The sequence below is a fragment of the Gymnoscopelus microlampas genome (assembly GCF_963454915.1).
Source record: "Gymnoscopelus microlampas genome assembly, chromosome: 9".
Taxonomy (NCBI): Eukaryota; Metazoa; Chordata; class Actinopteri; order Myctophiformes; family Myctophidae; genus Gymnoscopelus; species Gymnoscopelus microlampas.
In genome coordinates, this window is record NC_139946.1 from 27,350,550 (window position 1) to 27,358,128 (window position 7,579).

A 7,579-nucleotide genomic window follows, 5' to 3' on the forward strand; every position below is an offset into this window, starting at 1 on the left:
CTACAAGCTTGTAGAGCTTGTAGATCGGCTATTTTTGGCAAAGATGTAGAGGTGTAGAGGGTAAAAAGAGCAGACTAAGTAAACAAAAAAGTTTAATCTGAAACACAATTTTATACAATTATAGAGGGGGTCCCTGCTTCATCTTTCTCTCAGCTAGGGGGTCCTTGGCCTGAAAACGTTGAAGACCCCTGACCTACACTATAGGTGTTTTTTCATGTTTGTAGCTGGCTGTAATCTTTCACTGAAGAGCATGCAGGGCAATGCTCAAATACACACAACAGTTCTATAGTGGTAAAAAAAAAAAACAGTCAGACCTCTGTACCCTGCACGGTTTAACTGTTTCAGTGAATCTGAGACTCCTTGGACCATGTCATTCACTCATCTCTCCATCGCAGCTTCTTGCTCTCAGGAGAACCTGTTCCCCTGTCGTCAGCCTCCAGCACAGATGTACGCCCAGGCAACGATAACTTTTATTACAGTTTGTAAAAGTGACAGTTTCATGCTCATTGTCTGATGTGACTTTAAGGTTGACATGTAAATCAGTGTGAATGCTAATGTGCACTTCATTGTCATCATCAATGTATGATTATTTGTCTAATTGTTTGTTTTTAATGTCACCTTTTCTTCAATAAAGCCCTGCCAACTACACCATATGGCCTGTTCCTTGGAGGAGTTGATGCAAAAAGGACTTTAGCTTGTTATTAATTCAGTTCCTACATTGACACAATAGTATATGAGAAAAGTCATACTAAACTCGTACTGTGTCATAAAAAATGAAGTCATACAATACTTTAGTATAAACGAAATGCCATACAGTCCTGTCGTTAAAAAAATACTTTGTTCTTGGCAACCTAAATTGTTCACAGCACAGCTATCTATTTTTATATTTAATTCTTGTGACAACCCTGGGGGTTGTCAGGGTGACTGGTGTGGTTGTCATGGTTACTAACCATGTGTCATGTGTGTCAGAATGATTGGAGGGCGGAGTGTGTCATCAGTGGAGATCTGGCCCACCTGGATTGTCCTCTATAAAAGAGGTGGCTGGACTTCACTCGTTTTCTCTCTCACCGTGAAGCTCACTGGGAGCACTTCAGCCTTTTGGATTTTGCTTGTTAAAGAACAAGATCACTGTGGTAGAGGTTTGGGTTGTGTACTTACCTTGTCATGATGTAACTCCAAAGGTGAACAAGAAATCTAAAATAATTGCTGTATAATAATTGAATAGAAATTGATCATGCACCTCATTGACATTGTACGGTGAAACGGCTCTCAAAGTCACTCTTTTAGCACGTAAACGAACACAAACAAAGCTGATTCAGTCAATATAGAACATCACCAAACCCAGTACTGTTTTTTTTTTAAGTAAAAATGTCAACTTCCTGTTGATTTTACTATTTGAAGATCTGCTTTCAGACCCTGTGTTTATCTCTTGAGCCACACAGGTATGGATAATACATAAGAGAATGTAATACTTAAACCACCTTTTAGAAGTTAGATGGACAGTGAAAATGTGCTCCAGGAGTTTCGAACCTTAAACCTTCGGTTTATAAACCCCAGAGTTTTCTCTTGAGCCATGGTGGCATGAACCGTGCAACTGAGAACATAATACTTGAACCACCTTTTCAGGATTGAGATGGACAATGAAAATGTAATTTAGGAGCTTTGAACCTTAAACTCTTTGGTTCATAAACAGTGACTCATCTCTTGAGCCAAAGAGACATGAAACATTCAGATGAGAAGGAAATACTTATCCTTTTAGTATTTAGATGCACAGTGTATTTCTACATTAACTTCACCACTTAAACCCTCCTTAGTAAAGTTGCAACTTTACTTTCCCGCTTGCCTTGTTACCATCTACACCAAATCTTTTCACAAAGAATTGTCAATCTACAAGCTCACAACACGTCGACACATTGTAAATCTTGACAAATGTTTGCCGCCAGAATAGGGATGCTGGGCCTTACTTCTCCCACCACTGCTAAAGAGCATACAAGACATTAGACAACTAAGAAACCCCAGTGGTGCAGTTAGAGCATACATGGGCAACTGGCGGCCCGGGGCCACACACGGCCCCCACCCTCACTTAAAGCGGCCCGCAGATTAATATCAGAATACTGATATATTATTGATTTCAGCTGTTACAATTCCAAACATGCAAACATGACCCGCTTTAATTACTTCAGTCTATATTAGTAGCTTGATGACTAGTATTATAATTCTATTGTCTTTTTATGTGTAATGTATTTGTAATTGAATTCATAAGGTTAATATAAGTATAACTAAAGGCATTTCAAATTAAATATTGAATGTTACTTTTCAGGATCCCAATTCAAAAGTAGAAAAAAAAATCACACCCTGTGTGAAGGTAGCGGCGCCTTTGATACATTATGTCATCGATATGTGTTTATAATGTGTTTATAGCCATGTAGAGCTCGATGAATGTTAGGGACCAAAAAAACTACAAATTACTACCAACAAAGTACTACCAATCAACTCTAAATTGCCTGAAACGTACTCCTAACAGGTTTTTGGGGGGACGATTTTGGCCTCCACACTTAGTGATTTTTTTCGGATTTAACTTTCGTTTCGGTAGTGACCAACTTTCGTTTCGGTAGTGACACAATGGTGAAATGTACTAAGTCCAGAGCTCGATGAATGTTAGGGACCAAAAAAATCGTCACTACAAAGTACTACCAATCAAGTCTAAATTGCCTGAAATGTACTCCTAACAGGTTTTTGGGGGGACGATTTTGGCCTCCACACTTGGTGATTTTTTCGGATTTAACTTTCGTTTCGGTGACACGATTGTGTCATTACCGAAACGGATAAAAAATTACTAAGTCCAGAGCTCGATGAATGTTAGGGACCAAAAAAAAAGTCACTACCAATCAACTTTAAATTGCCTGAAACGTACTCCTAACAGGTTTTTGGGGGAACATTTTTTTTTTCGTTTCGGTAGTGACACCATTGTGTCACTACCGAAACGAAAAAAAAATTACTAAGTCCAGAGCTCGATGAATGTTAGGGACCAAAAAAAAAGTCACTACCAATCAACTTTAAATTGCCTGAAACGTACTCAATCCGTGTACGTAGCGTTCAATTGATATCCGTTCTCAAACCCAAAATCGAAAATCGGAAATTGTCCGTTCAGTTTATATCCGTTCTTAAGTCCCAAAATCGAAAATAAGAAATTGGCTTCATCTCATGAATGGAAAACGGAAATTGACCCGTTTTTTAATTTAATTTTTTTGTTAAACACAATTTTTACCAAGATATCAAGTATTACTTTACAAGCCCGTATCTTGCGTTCAGTCTATTATTCAATGTGAAATCAAAAATCAAAAATCGAAAATTGGCTTGATTTTCAATTTTAGCCTTTCATCTACATGAATGGAAAACGGAAAATTACCTGTTTTTTAATTATCGATCATTCATATGCATTATTATACAAAGTTACGGATAGGGAGGGGGCGGAGCCGAGACTCCACCCCCTCCCTACGCGCCATCTTGGTGAGGTCCGGTTCGGTCCAGCAGCACCGTGTTAGCTCCGGCTAAGTGTAACACTGTAAACAAACACATAGCAGCTACTTTAGCTAGTCACTGCTAGAACATTTTACGCAGATTAAGAGGAAACAATACGAGGAGAAGATTACATTTATCGGTATCGATCCGTATAAGCTTGTTACGAGTGAGTTTAGTGTCAATAAGGATCTTTATCCGCCGGGCCATACATTATCCGGATATTGTATGATTATTATTTAGTGTTTACACGCAGTGCCTACTACACTATGGACCAGTTGATGGCCTACAACAGCCTTGAGGCTCAATCTTATTTGTGCAAGGGTAAGTAAGTTTGTTTTTATTATTTTGTTTTATCGTTTGACAGGTAATGTTGGTGAACTGTAGAAGTGCTGTGCAAGTCTGTGTGTTAGCGTGGCTACTGTTAGCCTTGGATCAAGACTATCGTAGATTTATTTTATCTGAGTCAGACTTGATCAAATACAACTAATATATAGTCTTGATCCAAGGCTAAGCTTTTTTAGCCCTGGCGTTAGTGAGTTCTCTCTAACTTAGAGAGAACTCTAACGCTGGACTAAGCTACTGTGTGCCCAAAAGAAGTCAGACGTAAACAAAGCCCAAATATGGGCCTTATTAATGACCCAAAATAATTCATGAAAGTCGAGTCTGTCCATTGTGGCTGGCATGCAGATAGTCAAGCTTTGTTCTTTGAGAGTTTCATAGGGGGAAAAACACAAGTAAAAAGTACTAGCCTGGTTACCCAGCACTTTTCATACAGTCAGTGGCTGGTCTTACAAGCAGGGTCTTACAAGACTGGGTCAAAATGTACCACAACCAGGGTCGGTAACACCACAGCATTCTAACTAGATATAATTACAATTACGATCAGGGGTCTTCAACGTTTTCAGGCCAAGGACCCCTTGGCTGAGAGCGAGATAAAGCAGGGACCCCCATTATATTGTATAGAATATTTCTTTTTTCATAGATTTCATAGGCAGCTTCATAGACTTGTTCCACAGCACTATCATGTTGGATTCATGTTAATGTGTATTTCCAAACATTTAATCATGCACTTAAACAACACTTATACCTGACCTTTCACTCTGTACTTAGCCTGCTCTTTTTCCCCGCTATACTAAACCACTTTGCCGAAGATAGCAGATCTACAAACGCACAACGCCTTTGGCTAAAGTTCCTCTCAGAATAGGGATACTTGGTTGAAGTGGTTTATGTAAAAATCACACAAAGATTTGGCGGACCCCCTGTAGTAACTCTGAGGACCCCCTAGGGGTCCCGGACCCCCTGTTGAAGACCTCTGCTTTAGATATTATTTGATTTTTTTGTTGCACGCATGCAGTGTTGTCCTATGTAAGCTGAAGACAATAATACCCTAGCGGTCTGTTCTATCACAGTAATATCACTGTTTACTCTATTCTCAGGTGCTGCACTCAGCAACCGAGGGAGAAGCCAACCTCTCCCTGGATCATGGCCCCAGAGCACAGCACACTGGGGCGGTGCTTGACGCACACTGTGACTGCAAGTCTGGACTGTGTGAGGTCTGGTCCCGTGTAGGTGCTGCGCTGCAAGAGTCCAGAGGAAAGACACAGTAGAACCTTACTCTGAGTCTAGGTGCTTGTGGCCCACTTCAGCGACTGAGTCAAAGCGTGGTAACGTGAGTTGTGTATTTTAAATTGAGCATATTGTTCTAATTCATTAGAACCAGGGTCAGTGAAACCACAGCATTTTAACTAGATAATGACAATGCTTTATGTATTATTTGATTGAAGCATGCAGTGTTCTCTTATTTAAGCAGAAGAAAATGATCTAAAAGTTAAATGATATCCTACCGGTCTGTACTATCACAGTAACATTCCCTGTTTATTTTATTCTCAGGTGTTTTTGACCCATCTGCAAGTAATAACCTGAAACACCTCCAAGGAGTCTAATTAAGACCATCTGCACTCCAGGCAGCTCCCAACACAGCGTGTAGCAGCAGGACCCTCGCTACAAGAAGAGTCACTCCAGGCAAGGCAGCATGACGCTGGCCACCAACAGAGCCGTGCCTACTGCTCAAAAGCCCAGCAGTTTGATCAGCGTCACCACCAGCGTCCATCAGATTTTCCTGGAGACTGTGTACTGTACTGGTTGGCAGAGGATTCAACATTGCAGATAGTGTAGGATCTGTCATGGCATGATTAGTCACACTAGCCTTTACAAAAGGGGGAAAAACAGCTATATTAATCTAAACTAATATTATACTTTACTATATGCTATATTATACTACTATATTGTGAACTCTCTATACATACATACTGTATATCTCTACATATCTACTATTTTAATGTGCTTCACCAAAACGAAAAATGTACTAATCTTTGTGCAGTAGTAGCCTCGTGAAGAGGATTCAAGCTCTTAAAAGAGATGACTTCAAGAGCTTGCACTTAAATTGTGAATAAAATGTTTTATTGAATGCCATTATTTGCCTTGCATATTCTGTAATCTGTAGCCTACTATTGATAAATGTCCTACTTGGCTTAAATTAAGCAGTTGTTTTTATGAGTGATGTTTAGATTAGATTTAGTTTCAACTTTATTGTCACTGCACAGAGTACAAGCACTACTGAGACAACAAAATGCAGTTTCGCATCTACAGCTGAGTTACAGTGTGTCATGTCCAAGGAGGAAGAAACTGCAGGAGATTCTTCTTACTGAGAAAGTGGCTGAGAACAAGAGAATCATGTGTTATCACTATAATCAATGCAATGGTTCTCATACTTTTCCATGTCAAGGACCCCCAAATTAATATGTATTAGCCCCATCTGAAAATATTTTGTCCCAGGGACCCCCATACTATGTTTGTGTTGTAAAATGTTTCAAAAACATTCAAATTCTAATGAAAATAGCCGATCTACAAGCTCACAACACATCACATTGAGACAACTCAGACGAGGAGCATGGAGTTTGGTTATATTTCAAATAGCCAATGTACAGGGAGGTGCTTAAAACAGATGTTGATGCTACGTATATATTAAGGACCCCTGGGGGGTCCCTGAACCCCACGTTGAGAACAATTAGTGTATGTATAATACAGGGCTCTTCAACAGGGGGTCAGGGACCCCTAGGGATCCTCAGAGTTACAGGGGGCCGCCTAATCTTTGTGTATTCTGGAGGGAACTTTAGGGAAAATAGCCGATCTACAAGCTTGTAGATCTGCTATTTATAGGCAATGAGGTTTGGTGTAGATGGGGGGGGGGGGGGCAGACCAAGTGAAAGGTCAAGTTTATGGTTTAAGTGATTAAATGTCTGAAAATACAAATGATCATGGATCCAATATAGTGCTGTCAAACCTATGAAGCTAACTATGAAATCTATGAAAAGTTTGAATCTGCCACACAATTGTATACAATATGTAGTGGGGATCTCTGATCATCTCTCAGCTATGGGGTCCTTCGTCTGAAACACCTTGAAGACCCCTGGTATAATATATAAATAGAATGAACTGTAAGCGTAGGTATGAATGTGACATATACAGAACAGTATGAACACTAAACTGGTGTACTGTAAATGTTATGTATTGTACAGTCGGAGGTATACAGTGTGTACATATACCTACAGCTGTTAATCTGTAACATTCACTTTGTGTGTTTGGGATATTTCACCCCCAAAATGACCTTTTCTATGGATTAGTCACCCCATGGAGACTTGAATTGATGGAAAGTAACTAAGTACATGTACTCAAGTACTGTAATTAAGTGCACTTTTGAGGTATTTGTACTTTACTTGAGTATTTCCAATTTCCAATACTTTTACTTCTACTCCACTACATCTCAGAGGTAAATAGTGTACTTTTACTCCACTACAATTATTTGAAAACTTTAGTTACTAGTACTTTGTAGATTTTGATTATTATTACTGAACATACATTAACCACTTCAGCCCTATATACATTTTGGCCATTTGAAAATAGCCGATCTACAAGCTTACAATGCTTCCGATGTGACGCATTCAATGCGTCACATCGGAAGCATTGTAAGCTTGTAGATCGGCTATTTTCAAAAGAT

At 39.5% G+C, this 7,579-nt stretch overlaps 1 long non-coding RNA gene across 1 annotated transcript; it reads left to right on the top strand.

The window, feature by feature from the left end:
• The first annotated feature begins 3,319 nt into the window (after positions 1-3,319).
• On the top strand, positions 3,320-6,062 carry LOC311051340. The gene is made up of 3 exons (XR_014601404.1): positions 3,320-3,843; positions 4,959-5,191; positions 5,413-6,062. It is a non-coding gene; the product is annotated as an uncharacterized lncRNA (long non-coding RNA).
• The last annotated feature ends 1,517 nt before the right edge of the window (positions 6,063-7,579 follow it).